The 13,362-nt window shown below is 52.5% G+C and overlaps 1 protein-coding gene and 1 non-coding gene across 3 annotated transcripts in view; one reads left to right on the top strand and one right to left on the bottom strand.

Annotated features, from left to right (window-relative positions):
- Rab11fip4 (RAB11 family interacting protein 4) overlaps positions 1–13,362 on the bottom strand; it is a 107,309-nt gene that overhangs the window by 47,612 nt on the left and 46,335 nt on the right. The window lies entirely within an intron of this gene.
- On the top strand, positions 10,958–11,064 carry LOC115065492. Its single transcript, XR_003845267.1, has one exon. It is a non-coding gene; the product is annotated as a U6 spliceosomal RNA (small nuclear RNA).

The following is a 13,362-nucleotide window of genomic DNA, read 5'->3' as shown; positions in this document are numbered from 1 at the left end:
GGGCTTTTAAATTCTGGCCCTCCTGCTGCAGGCTCCCAGAGTGCTGAAGTTACAGGGATACACCGAGGCATCCAGCCCAGCAGCTGCATTCTCTATAAAGTCACCACCAGCTCTGAATCGGTGAAGAATGACCCAGCCTGAGCCCCTGCAGATACAGCCCTCCCCCTGTGCCCACCTCTGTTCTAAATATGGTTCACCTTGTGCTTCAAAAGCTGAGTTCCTTCTTCCCTTGGGATGGGGAGAAGGGGTTGTATTTGCACACACCTTGCCTGACCTTTGGCTTTCAATTCCGTTGCATGTTGATACCCAGCTTGAACCTCTCTCCTGAGCTCCAGACCTGCTGCTTGAAGGAAGCCACCGGGGAGTCCTTGGTATAAGACCTTTGAAAGTACAAGAAAGGCAGGAGGCTGAGGGACTTCACCGGCTCCCACGGGGCTCCAGAGTAGGGATGATCACATCAAGTGGTCCAAAAAAGAAGCACAGAGGTAGAAGTTTTGTATCCCTCTTGGCCAGCAATGGAAGGCAGGTGGCTCCAGGGGTAGCTGCAATTCCTTGGTGAGAAAGCCTGGGTGCTCCCTGGGGAGGGCCTGCTACAGCACACACTTCTGAAGGTGGGAGAATGAGGGGCTGGGGCCTCCAGGGATCTGAATACCTCCTTCCACTTCCTGATAACATGGCCCCAGTACTTGAGAGGCATCCAGAGGAAATATGTCAACGGACTTGATGCCGAATTTCCCCCCAAACTTGCTGTGTCCCTCAGCCCCATTCCCACTGCACTTAGCTAACTAGACATGCATTCACCCAGAGCTCGCTGAGGGTGACCAGCGCAAGGTGAGTCTCTTCGCCGATGGCCCCACAGCAGCAGGTCGCGTGTCCGCAGTCACCTGCTGTTACCATCAGGGATTAAAGACCCCAGCAGTCTCTAAAGTGCCAAGAAGGGCTCTTCATGTGTGAGCATTAGCCTCATCCGGCCTCCTGGAGGCCTAGCACACACCCAAGGGCCCCTATGGCTCTCTGCCCAGCAGCCTTTCCCGGTCTGCCAGGCCCCGCTCTGAGGTGCAGCAGATTCTGAAACCGTCCGTCAGCCAAGTTCCCTCTCAGCAGAGCAGGCTCTGCCTTCACATCTTCTTAGCCTCTCAGCCCTTAGGCTTAACTCGTGTAGCCTGTCACCTCCCAAGATGCCCTCCTCTACAAGAGCAGCAACTGCTCTTCACCACCAAGCTGTCTTACCAGCTTCCTTTAAAAAACGGTTGTGACGTTCTGTAGGTTAGAGAGACCGCGCTGTGTTTTCTTTCCAGACGCAGCTTTATAATGATGTCCATGTCTTGGCTTTTCCAGACCTAATGTGACCACCATGCTTGCTCCTGGGACTCCCTCAACACCAGGCCTGGCCTGAGTACTCTTCAGACATCCAAGGTCTGCCCTGACCATTGAAGTCTGGACACCCGGCCCCAGACAAGGGAGTCTTGCCTGCTTCAGGCTCAGCGTCTAACCACCTGACTGCAACCCAAGCCCAGGCACAGCCTGTAGGCTTTGTGGCCAACACGAATGCCAGATGAGGGGCTCTCTGTCTGGCCAGTGACAGAGTCTGGGGACTTTGGTCTTTCTACTTAGTGCCTCATACTCCCATCTATGAAATGGGAATAAAAGTACTTACCACACAAGGAGCATTTAGGGGCAGGCTCCCAACACATGATGGTGGCCAGCATAGCCTCTGTCCCCACGCTGCCCAGGCCACCTGCTAGGTCGGTCCTTCCTCGTGGCAGATCGGAACAGCTACTACCAACTTCCCTCTGCTGGGCCCTTGCTCCTTTCATGCTGTTTGCTGGGCCTCCTACATGGACTCTCCCTGCTTGCTTTCAAGCTTCTAAACTCTTTTTATGGCCAGTGTGCACGCGTGTCTCTTTGTGTGCACCTGCGGGCCTCCGAGGAAGGGAGCAATAGAACCCAAGGCCCCTTCCAAGGAGAAAGAAACATGGGTGAGCCAGTAAGCCAGGAGGGGGCTATTGGACAGGTGGAAGCGGCTGCACCAGCACGCAGGGCCTGAGGACCACAGCAAGGCTGCCCGAGGCTGGGAGGCTGTTTCTGGACTCAGAGTCAGCCTGCGCCACCCTCCCTGGTCCACCAGGCATGGTGCAGCTAGCTGCATTTGCAGTGAAACTTTTCCAAGCCTCAACTCCTAGACCTTCGAGAGTTTGAAAGAGGCCTTGCCCGGGTGTGCACATGCAATAACTAATACTTGATGCTGTGCCTTGCCTACAAAGAGCTTCAGGACCCGCCTAATCTGGATGTAGCTGAGTATATACCATTCTCCCCATTTCACAGATTAAAAAAGTTGAGACTCTGAAAGACTGGCCCACCAGAGGACATGCAGGGTCAGGATGCTGGCCTGCGTGCCTGCACTGTGCACAGTCCTTCTAAATCCAGCAGAAGGTCAGCTGGATTGGGTCAGCAGGTGGCTGCCCGAGGGCAGCTTTGCAGCTATGTGGGCTCCTGTGGAGAGGGAGGGAGACCCTCTGATCAGAAGGGTCCCAAGTCCAGAGTCCCAAGCATTTGGCATCAGGATCCTGTTAGATCTGAGCCCGACTCCTACCCCAGGTGCCCTGCTGCTCTTCCAGTTTCTGAAGGCACCATGCCACAAAAGGCACCGGCTCACCCTAAATAAACCTGCTTTCTGTCGCCTTCCCCTTCCTGGGCCCCTCTTTCAGGGCCCCACGGCCCAGTCCGTGTCTAAGAATACCAGGCTAGGGCAAACAAGAGCTGGCACGCTCGCCTTGGGGACAGGCTCTCCCTTGGCTGTTTTGCAAAGGGCCAGTTTGGGCGGCCCAGGCATTCAGTTCCCTTCATTAGAATGGGCCCCCGAGCTGGCAGCCACTGACCTCTGGCCCCACTCCATCAGAGCAGGGATGAAAGCAGAGAGAAAGTTCCCCAAGGAGCTGCCCTTGCCCAGCAGCTGGGACAGAGATCTGAGTGGGAAGTGGGTGCAGCGCTGGACACTCCGCAGGCAACCAAAGAGACAGGACACAAAGCCCTTTCTGAGGGCCATCGGGGACAGGCTCACAAAGGTGGCCCTTAAGCAAACGCAGCATGAGAACCAGTCAGAGGCGAGAATTAAGGCAAGGAGAAAGTGAGACCCGAGGAACAGCAGCTTTTCTGGAACACTTGGGAGCAGAGGCAAAAACAAGAACAGGGTCCTGATGGCACCCACCCAGCGCCAGACAGTGGGTGAGGTTCACGGGCCCAGACCAAAGGCAAAAAGATTCCAAGTGTGCATTCTTCCAGAAACTGGGGAGGTTCTTTGAGTCAAGCCGGCACACATTAGCATAACAAACGCTGAGCTTTCTAGACTGAGGGTGGCAGCTTCGCCTGGGGCCTCACATCCCTGAGGGACATTCAGACCCTCAGGAAGCAGAGGGTTGGTGCTCCCTCTCTAGGGCCACCTGTTTTCTCCAGACGTCTCCTGACTGGCTAATGGGATTGGGAATTTATCAGAAACTCCAGTGTGTGTGTGTGGCCAGAGATAGAGCAGATGCGGAGTGTGGCATGTCTTTCAAAGCCAAGCAGTATGTAACCCACCACCAGCTGAATTGTGGCTGGCCAGCAGAGGACTGACCGTGATAGCACGCATGTACACACACATACACACACACCTCACACAGGAGCTGCCTATGAGAAGGGCACACGGCTGGCCAACCTTACCATTCGGTGGCTGGGTAACCTTGGGAAAATCTCTTCACCTCCCTCAACATCACTTTCAACCTGGACAATGCGCTCAACAGGCAGGTGTCGTGTCCTAGTAACTCAGGAGGCTGAGGCCATTCAAGGCTAGCCTGGGCTACAGAGAGAGCAGAACCTGTCTCAGAACACGAAAATAAATAGATAATTTTTTTTAAATGATCATTTTGGGGGTTGGGAGGTGAGTCAGCAGGTTGAGAACACTGCTCTTGCAGGGCTCCTGCGTTTGATCCCCAGAGCTCACAAAGGGTTGTAACTCCACTCCCAGGGGAACTTGACGCCCTCCTCTGACTTCCACAAGCACAGCGAACACACGTGGTGTGTACACATGCAGGCAAAACACTCATATATAGAAAATAGAAGTTTTTTTTTTTTTTAATTAAAGTTTTACAATAGGTATCTAGTATAGCTTAGGTTAGCCTTGAACTGCTGATCCTCCCACCTCTCTCTCTCTCTCTGGTCCTCTGAATCCACCAGGCCTGGTTTATAGCATGCTGGGGAATCAAACTCAGGGGTGGGGGTGATTCATGAATGCTAAGTGACCTCTCTGCCAACTGAGCTACATTCCCGCTGCTAACCTTTGTCTTAACAAAGCAAACCTTTGTGATGATACTTTCTGTGTGCTGGATACCAACATAAGCACTGTCTTTACAACCTGCCTAACAGCACATCCCGCAGGTGAGAAAATAGAAGTCACAGAACACGAGGCAGCAGAAAAAGATGTGGACTGTGAACCAGGTGACTAACTGTGACTTTGGGACCATTGCTGCCTGCTCCCCCAGGACTGTCAGTGCTCTGAGACTAAAAGCCCTGACGACTGGTCAGGCTGGGAGCCCTGGGAGGTGAACTGGCACAGGAGAAAGTCAGCTTGGGGCTGGGGTGGGAAAGTGTCCACAGCTCCCAGCAGTGTCTAGACCTGTGGTTGGTCCAGAGAACTTGCTAAGAATCTCCTTCTCAAGTCTACCCAGAACTGGCCTGCAATCTGCACTCAGCCGCTGACTCTGGCCAAGGTGTGAGGTCCATGGCATGCTGCTCTCAATGCTGCCCTTACCACAGCTGTCACAGGGCCAGGGGAAGACCCCTGATCCAGAGCAGAGCTGAAGGGAGCAACCTTGAAGGAGTTGAGTCTACAACCCCCGTTTCTCTCAGAGAGATGAAAGTGTAAGCCAGCCACTGACCCGTTCCCAGGGCCTGGCTGTGAATAACACCCCATCATCTCTGTTCCCCGTGGCAAGCAGCAGTATGATACTGCCCTTTGATTATAGGCTCCAGAGGGAGGAATAAAAATAAACCAACCCTGACTGCAGCTGCCCCGTCAGGAGTGGGCCCACTCGGTGGGAAGGCTGCCACCAGCTGTGGCTGGCAAAGTTATCTGGTCCCCTACACTGGCAGCACAGGACACAGGGCTCCTCCTAGCCACAGTCACACACATGAAGGGACAATGGGATAGCAGCCAGGCTGGGGAATCTAGCAAGGGAACAGCTAAGCCAGGGAAGGGAGAGTGCTGGGACTTGCTTTCCAGGCAGCCGAGAACCTCAGGCCTCCTGCACCATTGCCAACCTAAGAACCCCCAGCAACTTCACATGATGCCAGCCAAGTGTCCAGCACCTCCTTTATTTCTCTGCACACGGCCATGGGCTACTGTGTCCATCCATAAGCCAGGGAACTGAGACGCATTGGGGATCAAGGGTAAGGCAAGGCAGCAGAGCCCACAAGAGGCCAGGCTGGGACTCATCCTACCCCTGCCTGGAAGCCCGGAGTCTCCCTCCCGAGGGTGCTTGCTTTATAACAGGACCAAGCCTTGAGGGTTTGTTTCCCTGCCCTGATGGCTTGGGCTTTTCAATTCTGGGTTGTTGAAATCCTGAGCAGAGAGGGCCAGGTACAGAGCTGGATTCATGGCCAGGCTCAACCAAGGCTTTGTTTGGGGTCCAAAGGTTTCGGGTCCAACGAGACAGCTCAATAGGAGAAATAGCTTGCCGTATAAACGTGGAGACCCCAGTTTGATCCCTGGTGCCCATATAAAGGTGGAAGGAGGGAACCTGCTCCACAAAGCTGTCCTCTGACTTGACAGATACACTGTGGCACATGGGCTCCACCACCACACGACGCACATACAAGCTGAGGCTCAGAAGGAGAACGTTCCAGGCCAGGATGTGGGGTGAGTGATGACACCAGCTAGAGCTGGAGGAGCCTTATCCTGGTTTAGGCCTTGCAACCAGCCGGCGCCGGGGCCTTGAGACAGTCCTGTTCTCCTCAAGATTTCAAATTCAAATGGAACGCCTAACCCTGTCTGGTGTGCACCCATCCATATAGCTGGCTGTACTTTAAAACCACCAGGGCAGCTTGGCAAACTCCCAGTGACTGGTGAAACTGCAGGTCAATTAATTCTGGAGGTTTTAAGGCTCCCCAGGTGAACCCAGTATACGTGACCTGCTAGAGTGCCCAGCAGGCTGGGCAGAAGCATAAATCGCCTGGAGGTCAGAATGTAGGAATGTGTACATGCGCAGACTGGGTGGTCTAATCAGCTACCAGGACACACACATGAATACAAGCCACAGGAGGAGTGGCAAGGCCTATGAATGTCCCAAAATGAGTTCCAGGAGAGAAGAATGGCCTCCCTGGTCAAGTCTGAGTGCAAACCTTGTAGCACCCCCTGTTCCTTTTGAGGGTCCTTGGTTTGTCAAGCTCTGAGGGGCTCTGTGCTGAGGAAACCAGTCTATCTCCTGGCTCATAATGATTTCCAGGTGCTTGGAAGTACCCCGTGTCACATAGTGCTCTGCAGCTCTGTGCTTCTCGATGGGGAAACTGAGGCTACTGGAGGTATGATCAGTGGATGGTGTGAGTCAGGAACCAAGCCAGGCTGGGGAGGAGTTTTATTTCTCCACCTGTACTCCTGGGATGGGAGTGGGGGCCTGGGGAGGGGGGAAGACACCAAGAACCTGGTGGTAAGGCTGTTAAAGACTGGGGTAGAGAGGAGCTTGTGAGCAGCAAGTAGCAGGGAAGGGAGAGCAAGCGTGCTCCAGCTGGGAGCTGCAACATAGTGCTGTTTGCTATAGTTCCACTGGTTAATGCCTGCCGTGATAACACACACACACACACACACACACACACATACACTCACTCATTCACACACACACACACTCACACACATACACACACACATAATACACACTCACACACATACACACTCACGGACACTCACTCACACACCACACACACATACATACACACTCACATACTCTCACACACATACACACTCACACAACTCACACACACTCATTCACATACACTCACACACACTCATTCACACACACATACCACACACACACACACACACACTCACACACTCACACACACACACACCACTTGATTTCTGTGGAAAACAGTCCCAGGGATAATAAAACCACCACTGAAAACTAGTCATAGTCATAGGAGAAAAGTGGAGATGGCCTACAGGAACTGGAACTAAAGTATGAATATTTACAGCCACCTACATTTCTTACACCATGTCTCATTGTCAGGAGCCAGCGCTCCCTGACTAACACTGAAAGGGCTCTAACTGAACCTCCCAGAACCACTCCATCAGGCCCAAGGGTTCAGCAAGATGGAGCCCATTTCACAGACAAGCTGAGGCTGGGAGAGATTGCTAGCTCAAGGTCTTATTGGGCGGGGCAGGCAGGTAGGGAAACCCTGTCCCTCCTCCCAGGATTGGCAGACATGATTGGTGGCTCCCTATAGCCAGTCCTAAACTAAGAACTGCCCACTTTTCAATAGCCAGGGCAACACATATCGATCTCTAGTGTTCCTTCTCCACCTGACCCAAAGACTAGTAGCTTTTTTTATCTTTCTGCTGTTGTTTTGAGATAAGTTTCTGTTTCCCAACCTGGTCTGGCCTGGACTGATCCACTTCCTGCCTTAGCAGTGGGATTACCGGACTACCACACCCAGCCCAAAGGTTGATTGTTTTCAATGCGTACCTTACACATGAACTTGCAGTGAGTGCTCTACCCCAACCCCAGTTGGGATTTAGATACAGGGCAGGGCCTGGGGAGGCAGCAGCCACTCATCCTGTCCAGATTGGCATGGGGGTGGGGCGGGGGCGGGGAGCACCTGCCTTTCATTCCTTCGGGAAGGAGATCTTGATGGTAAAAGTGGCCAGAGAGCAGGCGTGAGTTTTAGCAGTCACTCATTCCAATGCCCCAGCCCCAAGCTCTAAGGATCACAGGAGGCCACCGCAAAGGTCCAAGTGTCCCTGTGCCCTAAAATGCAGAGGATGCCCTAAGGCCCACCCAGCCCATCATATGAGATAGGGCATCCTGGTGCAGGGGAGGGCTGCTTCTGTTCGGTCCAGAGGGCTGGCAAAGTCTGCTGGGGCAGAGCCAGCACCCAGCTAACATACCAGAGGCAGAAGGAGAACCTCCTAAGAGAGGGAGGAGCACCAGTCTGCAGGTGGAGGACCCTGTTGCCAGAGACACTAAGTGTCAGTCAGGAGGCAGGGGAGCTACAGATGGCTTCTTGTCAAAGGGGCAGCTCCGGGCCCTTCAACTTTTTGATAAATATTCACCCAGTCCTGGTGTGTCATTCGTTCACTGAGGCACAGAGATGAGCCAGAGATAGCCCTGACCTCCTGAAGCTCAGAATCTAGTGACTAATAGCAATAAACATAGTTATAGTCTGATGGGCATTTTATCACGAGTTTTCAAATAAGGATTCTAGCTACAGAGAAGCCAAGCAGTTTGCCCAGTGCCACACAGCCAACGCATCTCACAGGCAGGAACCTCCTCCCAGGGTCCCCGCATTTGTGAATGATGTTTGTAGTGAAGGGGGGCAGACTAGAGACAGGAAGTCAGCACAGGGGCTGTCACAATAGCCAGACAATGACCAGGAAGGAAGGCGTGGCCTGGGACAGCCATGCTTGGTGGCTTGGGTTGTGAACTGCACCAACTCCTGTGAAGCCCAGGGGCGTGAGGAACAGGTAGATGGAGGGAACAGACACCCATTACTGGGAGTCTGGGGACAAGGCTTTCGGTCTCTGAGTAATAGCTGTCAACCAAGCCCACACTGTTATCACAAGTTTTGTTTCCTCTAGGGGAGGAAGTGGCAAATAAGCCCCAAATGTACTGCACACCACACCCTGAGCCAGCCAGCGGGGTTTGCATTTCTACAGCAAAGAGTTTGGGCAGAAAGGGGTCCCCAGAGCCAATAAGGTGGGTAAGGTACCTCCTCTCAATGGGAGGCCCCATAAAGTCATCTGAAGTCCAGAGGCACAAAGGCTCAGCAGATTAGAGATGCCACCCAGACCTGAGTTTGATCCCAAGACCCACATGGTGGAAGGGGAAAACTCCTACAGCTTGCCCTCTGACCTCCATATGCGTGCACGCGCGCGCAAACACATACACACACACACATACACACACATACACACACATACACACACATACACACACACACACACACACACACACACACACACNACACACACACACACACACACACACACACACACACACGCACACACACACACTCCCTTTCTGGAGTGTTTCTTATTTATATTCACCTCACAGTTCCCTGCTCCATAGCCAGACAAAGGTCTTCTGGTTAGGACCTCTGTCCAGGCAATGCCAACAAAGCAGGCTTGGGTTGGGGGGGGGTCACTCTTCTCCCTTGTCACTAACCCTGTGGCCCTCCTGTGATGCTCAGGTTGTAGACCAAGGACAAGCTCTGCGAGCCCTTCCTAGCCCAGCTTTTCCTTTTTCCCAGGCTGGGACAGAGGGCAAGGGGAGGCCTGGGATGCAGAGAAGCTGCAGGACAAGTGGAAAGGAGCAGGCTACCAGGAGTCCTGGGTACAGGCAGGGTGAGCGACAACCCAGGCACTGCACACCAAATCTCTCAGACAAGTGCCTGGGTTGTCAGTGTCTCGGATTCTTCGCAGTGCAGTGGGTACAATGGGCTATGTAGCCTAAGCAGAAAGGATGGGTGGCAGTCAGAAAAACTGGCCACGGAAAGTGTGAGTACCTGCCTCACACTGCAAACATTCCAACAGCCCACCCCACCCTGTGTCTGCCTCTTGCCAAGACCAGGCTTCAACGGGAAGGTATCCTCTGCTGAGAGGGAAGCAGCAGAAGGACAGGGTGGAGAGGCGAACCAGCAGAAGGACAGGATGGAGAGGCGAACCAGCAGAAGGACAGGATGGAGAGGCGAACCAGCAGAAGGACAGGGTGGAGAGGCAAACCAGCAGAAGGACAGGATGGAGAGGCGAACCAGCAGAAGGACAGGGTGGAGAGGCACGGGGACTGGCCGAGGAGGGAGGAAGAGAAAGCAGCCACAGTGCAAAATGTGTGGTTGCCTAGTGAGGCCAGCCAGCAAATGGACATCAGGCCCTGCCCTGCTTCTTCCAGGAGCACAGCCCTGAACAATCAAGCCATCAGGGTCTCCTGAGGACCATGAGGTAACCCCTGTCAATTTCCCATGGTGGAAATGGGAGGCCGTTGTCAGGAGAAGGGACCCACAGTGCTGATTGCCAGAAGCCAGGCCATGAGGACGACTCTCGAGGATGCAGGGTGAAGCCCTATGGTAGGCTAGGGACCCTTCCTTTCCTGGAGTTTAAGGATGGGCCAGCCCCACACTCTAGCAACACTCTCCTTTCAGTTCACAAACATGGATCAGCTGGGCAGAACAGAGCTCCAGCAAGGCTGGTCCTGCCTCTGCAAAGTAGGCTCCATACTGCCAACCTTCAATCTCATTCTTTACCTGGAACTATTCTTTAAAAAAAAAAAAAAAAAGGATTTATTTATTTTATTTATGTATGTGAATATATGTGAATCCACTGTTGCTCTCTTCAGACACACCAGTAGAGGGTATCAGATCCCATTACAGATGGTTGTGAGCCACCATGTGGTTGCTGGGAATTGAACTCAGGACCTCTGGAAGAGCAGTCAGTGCTCTTAACCACTGAGCCATCTCTCCAGCCCCAATCTGGAACTATTTTTGAACAGGACAAGCCCACCCCCACTGCCTGAAGAAGTCCATCTCAGGGACACAGTGTTCTGTGACCCTGCCGCCTACCCCATCTGGGGCCACCTCTATCCTATAGAAGCTGACGCTAGCTGGGAGTGAAGCTCAGTTGGCAGAGTGCATGCCCAGCCCGTGTGAAGCTCTGGTGCACCCTAATTCCAGCACTCAGGCCGAGGAGGGAAGAGGACCTGCTCAGAACCATCCTTGGGTGCTCTCTTCCGCAGCACTCATGCTAACCCTGGAACGATACGGAGCAGATTAGCACGGCCCCTGGGTGAGGATGATACAAACATTCATCTAGGGTGCCATCGTCTTAATAAAAGTCTGTACCTTACAAAAGAAAGCTTTAAAGAAAACACGTGTCAATAAAGTGAGTTCCAGGCCAGCCTGGCCCACTTGAGACCTAGCTTCCAAAACAAAAGGAAACCCAAATCCCCAAATCAAAATCCAGCTGACCCCGGTAATGCTGGCAGATGCCAGTTGGGTCCACTCTCATCCCTATGGCAACAGCCCCTCCTTTGATGAAGACTTCCGACTTATTTTCCAATACAGTATCTCTTTCCTTCCTTAGTCTTCATTGTGGATTTTTCCCCCTGACATCTGTAAAAATTATTTACAATAAAAGATATTCAGAGTTGGACCAACAAGATAGAAATAACCTGTGGAGGCAAAGAAGGGCAACAGCCACACTGACAGACAGCTCGTGCACTCACAGGCCTCCTAGGGGAGAGTTCGAGTTAGCTGGAGTGATTCTCCTCATCGGACAGAGATTTCATTCCATGAGGAAAGCAAAACCCAGAGACCATCCTAAGCAGAGGGTACAGATCGCAAACGCACTCTAGTGACGGGTCTTGGGGAGTTAACAAGGCTCCCACACAGGGTGCTTCACATGGCGTGGTAGGAATGGGCAGAGAGACGAGAGACAACCAAGCTTGGAGCAGGATATCAGGATAGAGATGGGAGCTCTAAAGGAAAAGGCTCTACCCTTCCCCAGACACTGAGTGTCCCACGTCTCCTGGAGCTAAGTTCCCGCCCACAGTCAGGACAGGGGCCCTGCAGGTAGGGAAGGGCAGTCACCTGCCATCAGTCTGCCATCAGCCCAACACTGATAGTAAGGGTCCAACCTGCTACTGTCTTAGAGCACTTTAGCTTAGATTGAGAACTTCCTTCTGGGGCTGGTGAGATGGCTCAGTGGGTAAGAGGACCCGACTGCTCTTCCAAAGGTGCAGAGTTCAAATTCCAGCAACCACATGGTGACTCACAACCATCCTTAACAAGATCTGACTCCCTCTTCTGGAGTGTCTGAAGACAGCTACAGTGTACTTACATATAATAAATAAATAAATCTTAAAATAATAATAATAATAATAATAAAAAACTTCCTTCTGGAGCTAGAGAGATGGCTCAGTGGTTAAGAGCACTGACTGTTCTTCTAGAGGTCCTGAGTTCAATTCCCAGCAGCAACCACATGGTGGCTTGCAACCATTCCTAACTTAAGTTCTGGGGGATTTGATGCCCTCTTCTGCCCTCTTAGGCACTGCACACATGAGGTACAGGGACATATGTGTAAGTGAAATACCATACATGTAAAATTAAAATAAGTAAACCTAAACAAAAAAGTAAAGCAAAACAAACAAAGAACCCCTCCCCAACCCAAACCTCAGGCGAGTAAGTCCTGCAGGAGTAACTGTAGCCCAGACCTCAGGTGAGTAAGTCTTGCAGGAGTAACTGTAGCCCAGACCTCAGGCGAGTAAGTCCTGCAGGAGTAACTGTAGCCCAGACCTCAGGCGAGTAAGTCCTGCAGGAGTAACTGTAGCGTGGCTGGGAGGCAAGACTCTGTGAGCGAGGCAGCCCTGTGAAGACTTCAGAGCAGGGTGGTGGGCACTAAACTTCCCTCACTGTTGGGCCAAGAGACTTCGTTCAGGTAGACACGGAGGTGTCTGTGTGTATGAAGGGCCTAAGAGAGAGACTGAGGCAGGGCCCTGAGAGGACCAGAATGCACCCCTAGATATGCTACTTTGACATAGGATTATTATTGTTTTGTTTTTTCTAAGCAGGGCCTCCTTATGTAGCCCTGGCTGTTCTGGAACTCTCTCTCTCTGTAGACCAGGCTGGCCTAGAACTCAGAGAACCCCCTGCCTCTGCCTTCTGCCACCATGCCTGGCTGACATAGGATTATTTTGAGTTAAAGGTAACAGAGAAATAGCAGACACCAGGAGCAAGTTGCTGCTGTCCCAAGTGTGGGAAAGCAGGTCATACATCTCCCTCCGTGAAGAAGACGTGAAGCAGGCCCTTCAGTTCCTGAATGTAATCCCAGCCAGCTCGAGCCTAGAAGCTAGGCTACATACAGTAAGACTTCGAAAAAGGAAGGGAAAAAGATAAAAAGTAAGAAATAAATCAAAAAAGAGGAGGAGGAAGAGGAGGAGGAACACAACATGAATTTGTAAATTTGTGTCAGGAGGAGAAGAACAAAGATGTGGGTCTTCAGTCTCAGGCCAACATTGTGTATGTGTGTGTGTGGGGGGGGTGGGTAAGAGGCAGAGACTGACACAGACACACACAGAGAGACCAGAGGAAGGGGAGAAAGGAAGGAGAGAGGGAGGAAGTGAGGGG

This window comes from Mus pahari, chromosome 14 (genome assembly GCF_900095145.1).
Source record: "Mus pahari chromosome 14, PAHARI_EIJ_v1.1, whole genome shotgun sequence".
Lineage (NCBI taxonomy): Eukaryota > Metazoa > Chordata > Mammalia > Rodentia > Muridae > Mus > Mus pahari.
This window is presented reverse-complemented; position numbering and strand designations above follow the sequence as displayed.